At 46.2% G+C, this 9,620-nt stretch overlaps 1 long non-coding RNA gene across 2 annotated transcripts; it reads left to right on the top strand.

Moving 5' to 3' along the window:
- The first annotated feature begins 1,225 nt into the window (after positions 1-1,225).
- On the top strand, positions 1,226-4,647 carry LOC108348513 (uncharacterized). Of its 2 annotated transcripts, none has more exons than XR_001841799.3 (4): positions 1,226-1,679; positions 1,849-2,059; positions 3,359-3,489; positions 3,707-4,647. It is a non-coding gene; the product is annotated as an uncharacterized LOC108348513 (long non-coding RNA). The 2 variants fall into 2 exon arrangements; XR_001841798.3 differs by having other exon boundaries at positions 1,295-1,679; positions 3,359-3,465.
- The last annotated feature ends 4,973 nt before the right edge of the window (positions 4,648-9,620 follow it).

The following is a 9,620-nucleotide window of genomic DNA, read 5'->3' as shown; positions in this document are numbered from 1 at the left end:
TTGGGGTAACCGACTAATTCGCCATCTGATTTTGCATCTGGTCCGTGGGAACACCGTTCACCAGCCTGGCGGCAACTATTCCTGGAGTAGCTTTTCTGACACCCACTTCTCCATGCAGAAAATCTGCTTTTGGGGTAGAATGAGGCCATCTGCTCAAAGATCTGGACCCCAAGTGCCAAACCTCCCAGTCCTCGGGGCTGATGATCGTGCGGCTTCTCCCCACCTCCTGCCTGTACCATTCTCAACCTCACCTTCCTCCACCCCATTTTTATCCACTCTTTGGGGCCAGTGGAGATGGCTGCTGGGAGTGTCTACTGAGTCACTCCAACCTTTTGAATGGATCGACTCTGGGGCAGTGCCAGCTGGGGACAGTATTGCATCTCTGCGTCTTGAATTTACGTCCAGAGCAACTCTGCTTTCGGTCCACTTTCTTTCCTCAGTTTGGTATTTTCAACTTGAAGTTTTCTTCTCTTTCACCGCCTATAAAATTGTGTCCCTAAGAGTAAGTTAGTACTGGAGGCATTCAATGGTTCGCACTGCCTCTGAAGTCCTCTGTCAGGAGAGCATCGTTGGCTGCCATTTTTGACAAGAAATGACAGAAAGTCATTCAGCAATGAACAGCATCATCTCCAATTTACTTTTTCTCCCTTCCTTCCTTCCTTTCTTCCTCCCTTCCTTCCTTCCTTTCTCTCTTCCTTCCTTCCTCCCTCCCTCTCTCCTTTCTTTCTTTCTTTCTTTCTTTCTTGCTTTTCTTCAGAGAGTCTCGTGTATCTGGTTCTGGCCTCAAACTCTCTGTCACTGAGCATGGCCTTGAATTAAGATAGAGAAACAAGCCAGGATCAGACTGAAGAAGATCGGCTGCACTTGAAATGTTTTATTTTTAAAAAAAAATGAAAAATTGTAAAAAAAAAACAGAGTTGAGGCACCCATCTTTAATCCCAGCACTGGGACAGCAGAGGCAGGCAGATCTCTGTGAGCTCCAGGCCAGCCAGGGATGCCCAATAAGACCCAGGATCTAGATAAATAAATTAAACCAGGGGCTGGGGATTTAGCTCAGTGGTAGAGCGCTTACCTAGGAAGCGCAAGGCCCTGGGTTCGGTCCCCAGCTCTGAAAAAAAGAACCAATAAATAAATAAATAAATAAATAAATAAATAAATAAATAAATAAATAAATAAAACCAACAGGTTGTTTGATTTATAAGGGTTTAGGAAAGTTAGACCGTAGATCGTGAAGTTGTCCGATACCATTTTAACTTGGCTCAACAGCTGGGTGACCAGGAAACACCCAGCAGCAGATAAGAACGAACGAGAACAGCCCTGTTGACAATGTGAGCACCCCACAGCAGGGACAGCCATTTTCAGACGGCATCTCCAGGGTTGGAGGGTGCATCAGAAAGCTGGTTCCCAGGCATGGATTTATGTAGCCCCATGGGAGCAGCTGGGGAGTGTGTGAGCGTAACATGAAAATCGTTAATTCTGAGTTTCTCTAGCATCTCTGAGGAGAATCATCTCTTTCCTCATATCTATCCTCACACCACCCCCTCCCCATCCGGAACCTCAAGGATCATTTCTGGTTCTTGCATTTGGGTCGAAGAAAGTCGCAACCTGAATGCCCAGCGTCCTCTGAGCCAGGGTGTGTTTCCCGAGTTGGCCAAGTCCCCTGCAACAGCAGGCTCTGGGTATGTAGCAACAGCAAGTGTAACCACAGGGGCCCGTTTTTTTTTTTTTTTTTTTTTTTCTCTCTCTCTTCTTATTGTTCTGAGGTAACGGTGACAGTCTAATTGTGGGTTAAGTTGGTACCCTGTTAGTCTAAAAATATGTATGCATGTGCCTGAACGCTTTTCACAGGGCTGTCGCGCCATGTTCCCGCACTCTCAGGCATAATAGAATGATCTGACGTCTGGGGGCTCTAGAAACCCGAAGACCTGGGTTCGAATCATGAGTCTACGACTTCCTCTCTATGAGCTTCCGGGTGGAGACCATCTTCATCAGCTCCTCCCCCCATGCGTGGACAGACACACTCCACGGAGAATTATCCACGGAAAGGAATTAAAGAAAGGTAATGGTTGGAGCTTTCGTAAACATCCGCTCGGTGTCTCTTCTGGGCAGAACCTGCTAGAAGCGCTGGGCAGATGAAAGAAGGTAGTAGACTGACTTGAGTAAATGAAGCTGTAGACACTGTTGGGCTGGGGAAAGGGGAACTGAGCCCCAAAAGGAGGAACTGAACTCAGCTGATACTCACTGCTGTCAAGGGTCACCCTTGAATTGTGTCCCTTCGTGGCAAAAACAAAATGTGAGTGCTATTTGTCGGAGATTCTCAATGGCCAGAAAGGGAAATCCATGCCCCTGTAACCCCTCACAGAGTATATTAGGCTTTTATTGCTGTGAAGAGACACCATGACCACAGCAACTCTTATAAAGGAAAACATTTAATTGGGCCTGACATACAGTTTAGAGGTTCAGTTCATTATCATCATGACAGGAAGCTGGCATCACACAGGCAGACAGGGAGCTGGAGAGGGAGCTGAGAGCTCTACATCTGTTTGTGCTCTGTTTTCATTTTGAAAGCAAGGTTGGTTGCCCCAACTGCACAGGACGTGCGTGCTTGGTCACACAGAAGAGACAGGGGCAGGAAGTACGTCAGGCTGTGTGCAGCTTCCCATTGGTTAAAGATGAGAAGTACATGTCCTTGCAGGCTTTGCCCTTATAAACACCTGACTAGCACAATCTGTGATCACTCTCTGGGAATCCCAGGTATGGACCCGGCTGGTGCCCACCATCCTGGCCAGTTGCTTTAAATTTGGCAAAAAGAAAGTGACCATGGTCTTATTCTTGCCCCGTAGGATTATCAATATCTTATGATGTGTGTAATTTATAGAATGAATATACATGTTCCCATTCTCCAGAATTAACAGCTAACAGCACCCATAACTAACCCCATGTTAATATCCCATTAGCATTGGCGGGATTACTTCCTAGATCAAGTGCTCACAACCAAATCATAGGGACCCAAGCTCACATCAACCAAAAATAGGGCGAAGAACAATCAAGGAAGGAACCCAGGGTTGGCCTCTTGCGTAAATGAGCGCACATGCATGCACACAGATGTGTGCGCGCACACACACACACAGTCAATATTTTAAGGCAATATCGAAGTTATGCTCATAAAAACATAATCTTTAAGCAATATCTAAGCAGGAGTTCGGAAAAACATAAATCTTTCAGTGTGGGCTGCAGAAATGTAGCACAGTTTCTTACGGAACTAAGAGCAATCAGGATTACTCAGTATCATCTTGCTTCTGTCCCTGTGCAAATCCCTTGCTCATAGCCATTTTTCCCCCTCATTTTATGTATGTAGGTGCTTGGCCTGTACATCTGTGTGTTGCATGTATGCAGTGACTGTAGAGGCCAGAAGAAGCCGTCAGAACCCTTGAAACCCGAGTTAATGAAAGTGTCGAGCTCCAGGTGGGTGCCGGGAACTGAATTCAGGTACAAATATTTCTTATAACATACAACAATTACAGGAACAAATTACAGCCATAAGTCAAAAACATTTAGGTGCCTGGAACGTGGATAAGCTTGCAACATCGTTTGCTAAAAGTTTAAAAGCTTTGAATCCTGTGGATTGGATTCAGTATTGCATCTTCGCAGCCGTAGGGTCAGGGCTCATGATTGTTGTCTTATTAATCTTCCCTATTCTTTTTAGGGTAATCCTAAAGTCCCTCCATACCATCAAGCAAAATATCCTAAAACTTCGTCTTAAAAACAAAAAACCGGGAAATGCCACACCCACTCCAGTAGAGTCTGTGTGATATGAAGCCCTTGTGCGTCGTTTCTATCCAGAACAGAGGCTTGTGCCTGGAATGGCTCGGCCTCCCGGAGGTCCTGGCCGTCTCCCTACAAATAGATGGTGACTAGGGCCTATGCTTGCAGTGGAGGGGCCTTCTGTGTTCTAGCCTTGGTGATCTTAGCAACTTTAAGCCTGTCAACAATGTCTGATTTTAAGAATATAGCAGTGTGGGAAGATGGTCATGTACCTTTAAATGTCTCAGGAACTGAAAGTTCAGAGACGAAAATGTCTCACACCACCATGATCCCGATGAACTCAATGGCTACAATGAATTCAACTGCTGCACTCATTATTTCCCAGCAAATAGAAGAGAAATTAATTGTAACTATTAAGAACATGACTGTTCCAGAAAAGCCTCCCCCCACCCCTTTTGGGAAAGTTTTGTTTAGCATGATTCAAAACAGTAACAATTCTTTTAGAAAGATCATAAACAAGTTCCAACAAGTTAAATAAACTTATCGAGAGTTAACTATGGTTATAAAAGTTTCCATATTATTCTGAGGGGCCATAAATATAAAGTTTAAACTTTATTAAAACAAAGGTAAATGTTGAATGCATATCTGGTGCCCACAAGTCTGGCAGTATAACTGCAGTTTTCTAAACTATTGTTTGCGGTTAAGAATTGTTTCCTAGACTGTACGTTCTGCTTTCCTCCTTGCAAGGGACATTTGGTGGGGTGATAAATAAAAGCTGAATAACTGCCAATTATAATGTACCTGTTCTAACTGCTTAAATCTATGCCAAGAAGTAAAGCTTTTTGCAGCAGCACACACCTCAAGTTTGTGTCTGTCTGTCATGCCAAATCCGTTCTCTACCTAAAATCCAAGCCTTGGTCCCTCTGCTGACACACTCCCCTGGGTGGTCTGCTGCAATCGCCAATGCACTTAACCTCTAAGCCACCTCTCCGGTGCCTGGCAAAGATTTTCTTTTTCTAGCAAGCCATTTGTTTGTGAGTCACATCCCTCAGCTCCTGATATTTTTCTGGCACACAGTGGGAGTGGCAGCCAGATGGAGAAAGACGATGCAGAGAGGTAAGGGTGAAGGAGAAACAAGAGCCATGGTGTGCTATGACAGGGGAGCAGGGGAGGAGAGGCTCAGGAGACCCGGGGAGTAAACAGGTTACATATGGGGAGAACCGAAACCTGGAAGAGTCTCACGGCTACTCCCTAGTAGCAAAAAAGTAACAGTTGCTGAAGGAGGAAACTCCGAGCTTTGACACTGCAGGGGAGACGTCAGATGGTCCAGCGGCCTGCAGAGAGACCCCCTCACCCCCTGCCAAGCTCAGCTTCCAGCTAGTGTGGACCTCACCACCCTGCAGCAGATACATGAGAGACTCTGCCTCAAAACAAGGATGACATGACAGCCAAGTCCCCAAAGTTGCCCGTGACCTCCACACTCATGCCGTGGCATGCATGTGTGCACACCCACATACACGCATGCACACATGGAGGGAGGGAGGGAGAGAGAGAAAGAGAGTGAAAGTGCAGTGTAGATCCTAAATTCTGGGATAAGAGAGGTACAATGGTTCCAAAACATCACGCCTTTTCTAGTTATCCACCCTACGGTAAAGAGGAGAGTGGAGAAAGCAGTAAAAAGAGAAGCATTGCATGAGGTGTAGTTCAGAGTCAGCAGCTCGTGGAAAACAGAAGTGTGAGGGGGTCATGATCAGGCCAGATTACAACCCCAGCCCCACCCCCACCTTTTGTCTAGGAATCCCAGCCTGATCATCTCACTCAAACCCTGAGAACAGCTAAGAGGCTGTGGCTTATCCCTGCCCTTATCGTGTCTAACTGCAGGAGAGCAAAACGGTGGCTTGTCAGATGTGTGCAGAGAAAGCCGTGCCAGCCGTCACGTGTGTTGCAGCTCCAGTGTCATTTGTATGTCCTCCTGAGGCTCCTATGCTAGGAGCTCAGTTCTCATTCAGTGTGGCATTGACTTGGTGCAGCCTTGTAGGTGTGGGGTCTAGTGGCGAGTAGGTAGGTCCTTAGGAAGCCACCGCCAGAGGGATTAATGCAGGTCTCCTAAGACTCTGGTTAGTTAATATTGTGGAAAGGGCAATCCTGGCTTCAAATGTCTCTTTGGGATCCTATCTCTGCCTTTCTTGGGAATACACTGCCACTCTTGTGATATCTTGAGGTCTTTGTCCCAGGCTTGACCAGTGGAACTTTCAGTCTCCAAAAATATGAGAAGACACAGTTCTTGTGGGGCATAGTTGTGTACCCCAATAATCTCAGCACTGGGACTGAGGTGGGGAGACAATGATTTGAGGTCAGGTCATCTCAAAACAAACAGAGAACCAAATAAGCCTCCCACAATCTGCTTACCAGCCCTAGGCATCCGGTTCCATGGACAGAAAAGAGAATTAAATAGCAACTAACTTGTGAGAAATTAGACAGAGAAAGAGACTGGTTATTCTTGGATTTCTTCAAAGCAGCACTTAATGCTTCGAACTCAGAACAAGGGATTCAACCAGTCCTGGGCAAGAGGCAGGAAGCAGAGCACCAACTTCCCACCCGTGTGGTCGTGCCACTCCCACACGGATGGTGACACAGACCACCCTGAAACTTGAGAAGACTGCCCGGGTCCACAGGTGGGCCCACTGGTCGGAACTAAGAAGGAAATTAGAAATGGGAATACAGTGACAGGGAGTGGGCTGGCTGACCAGGAGTCGGGGTTCTTTTTCGGACAAAGAAAAAACTGAGCACACGGAGACAAAGGAAATAAGGACCCAGGAGGGGTGACAAACAGGCATTTACTGAAGCCAGAGGCACCCCATCAGCAAGTGTGATCCCCAGAACTGGCAGACCAGTGACCTATGGTCTGGGCTGACCTTTTACAGGGTCCTCAACTCCAGCCTCTTGTGACCCCTCTTTCTTTCCCACTTCCCACTTCCTTCTTCCTCGCTCCCATTACATCATCCCCTCCTTTGGACGGTCTGTGGCCCAGGATAACCACAGTAAGTAAGGAGACACCAAGCTGAAAGGGAGGGTGGGGTGCTGCCGGTTCACATCATAGTCTAGCTGCTGTGTGGGAATGTTATCTCCTTCCTTCCAGCCTTTTCCCCAACCGCCTATTTATTCCTTGCTAACTCCTCGCAGAAACATTGGTGCAAGGGCCCCGAAGTTAACAGAGTCCTTTAACTCCAGAGCTAAGAATAACTAACCGAGGAGCTGTAGCTGAAAAAAGAAAAAAGAGCGCTTGATGATCTAATCTTTATACAAGAAGCACCGTGGGGCCAGGTCACGGCAGCATGGTAGACAACGGCGTAATCTCCAGGCTCAGAGAGGAGCTAACTCTGACATTCAAGCTCACCGCCTAGCAACACAGCTTAAACTGTTTTCCTCTAGTAAGTGGGATAACTCGAGAAAACAGCCCATTTGTGATGGTCATGTCCACAAAGTCAGCGCCCCTTAGACATTTCTTCTGCTAGGTGAAACTCTCATAGTTGTATGGATATAGGGGTGTATAGGGAGGGTATTCTAGTCAAATGAGGTCGTCGTCCTGTGTGTGCATGGGAAGAGAACTCTGCGGTCACTGCCTCAGTTACTTCTCTCATGGCTGTGAATTCAAACCTGTCAAGAACAGTGCAGGGGAGGAAGGGCCTCTCCTGGCCCACAGCTTGAGAAGTGTGAGAGTAGAAAAGGCCTGCGGCTGTGGTGACAGGACTGTGAAGTGGCTTGATCATATCTGCCTGGACCAGAAAGCAGAGAGGACAAAAAGCAGTTCCATCTCTAAATCCTCAAGTCTCTCTTTCACACACACATGCACACACACACACACACACACACATGTACATTCACACACATGTGTGTGCACACTCACACACGTTCATACTCATACCCATGCACACCCATACACATGCACATTCACACACACTTGTACATTCATACACATGCATACATATTCACACACATGCATACACACACATGCACACATACACATTGGATATGCACATTCACAGACATGCACACCCACAGACATGCACATTCATACACATTCACAGATATTCACACACTCGCATACAGTCACACACAGTCATACATACATGCACATACACACACGCACATGCACACAGGGTCCAGCTGGAGAGCAGGTATTCAAACACAAGCCTATGAGTTAGACAAACTACGATAGTCACCTCAGGTAAATGTCCTGAATTTGTTGTCTTTTTTATTTTCTCTGTATTTGCGTTTACTTCCGGCATTTGAACAAAATCAAAGATAATTTTTTTGAGCAGTTCTGGGCTGACAGCAAAACTCATAAACAAGCAAATAATCTGCCCCAACGTGACCTCACCATCTTGCTCTCACCAGAAGTGGCAGAGCTCTGGCTGGCTGTTCCACATCCTGCCAGCATTTGATGGTGTCAGCATCTGTATTCTGACCAGTACCAACAGCTCTGCAGTGGGAGCTCATCAGTGTCTTTCTCTGCGTCCCTGCACCGTCTCATTCTCCTCCTCCCCAGCTCTACTTCATCCTAGGTGATGACGGAGCTCTCCCCGACCTTTGAAACCAGAGTCTTTGTTTACCACTGTGTCTTTAGCTCTTGGGACACTGCACAGCCATGCTGTCACTCCTGTCTTGTTCCTGGTTTGTTTGTCCTCTCCTTCTCTTGACACTGTCTTTCCACAAGAGGCCACTTAAAAAAACACGTATTTTGATAAGAAAGGAAGGAAGGAAAGAAGGAAGGGAGGGAGGGAGGGAGAGAGGAAGGAAGGAAGGAAGGAAGGAAGGAAGGAAGGAAAAGCAGTGAGTGAAAAAAAAAAGCACTGGTTGGTTCATGGAACAAGACTAGAAACAGACCCAGGATGTGGCCATGACTAGATAGATCTGCTTTATGCATGAGGAAACTGGTATCTCATAACTCAGGGTAGAAGAATTGCGGATTACAGCTGCTGTCATTGCACCCGTGAGAGGACCGTGAGAGGACTCGGTGGACAAAGGTGCTCGGTACTCGCCCCACACGACTGATGTCCTGAGTCCCATACCCTCAAGTTGGAAAGGTGGAAGGAGAGAATTGACTCCACATACACATGGTGTGCACATACATATACATGATGCACACATCGTGGGGCAGGGGGAGGGAATAACAGAGGGAGGAAGGGAGGAAGGGAGGGAGAGAGGGAGGGAAAGGGGGTGACTAAGAAACAAACTGGTTTCATTATGTCTTCCTTTTGAAGACAACTGTTAACGTTATGTGTCATATCATATACCAAGTTAAGTTAAAATAGATCTCGGGGAAGATGGGTCTGAAAAAGAGATCAACTATAAAAAGAAGGACCATTGGGAGAAAATGTAAGGCTAATGAACACAGTATTTTGTTTACTTTTATTGGAAGGTTTAAATTATTTTTAGATTTTTACAAAATGTGTATGAGTATTTGCCTGCATCCAGTACCCATAGAGGCTTCTGGAATTGGAGTTAAAGACAGTTTGTGAGCCACCATGTGAGTGCTGGGAATCTGACTCCTGGTCCTCTGCCACGAAGGGCGAACATTCTTAACTGTTGAACCAACTCTCCAACACTTAAAAGGTTAAATTCTGTCTGCAAGTCTTTACTCAAAAGAAAAAACAAATACAGGTTTATTGAAGTTTAATTGACAAATAAAAATTTATGTATTTTTAAATGTGTAATGTGGTGCTCCTGAGATAATTGCCATAACTCAGCTAATTAGCATCTGTCAGCACAGTTGGAAACACAAACATGAATGTAAGGCTTAGAGATTCCAAGGCAAAAGAACAGACAGAAAACACACCAACCGCCCCCCCCAA

The sequence above is a fragment of the Rattus norvegicus genome, chromosome 17 (genome assembly GCF_036323735.1).
Source record: "Rattus norvegicus strain BN/NHsdMcwi chromosome 17, GRCr8, whole genome shotgun sequence".
NCBI classification, from domain to species: Eukaryota; Metazoa; Chordata; class Mammalia; order Rodentia; family Muridae; genus Rattus; species Rattus norvegicus.
This window is presented reverse-complemented; position numbering and strand designations above follow the sequence as displayed.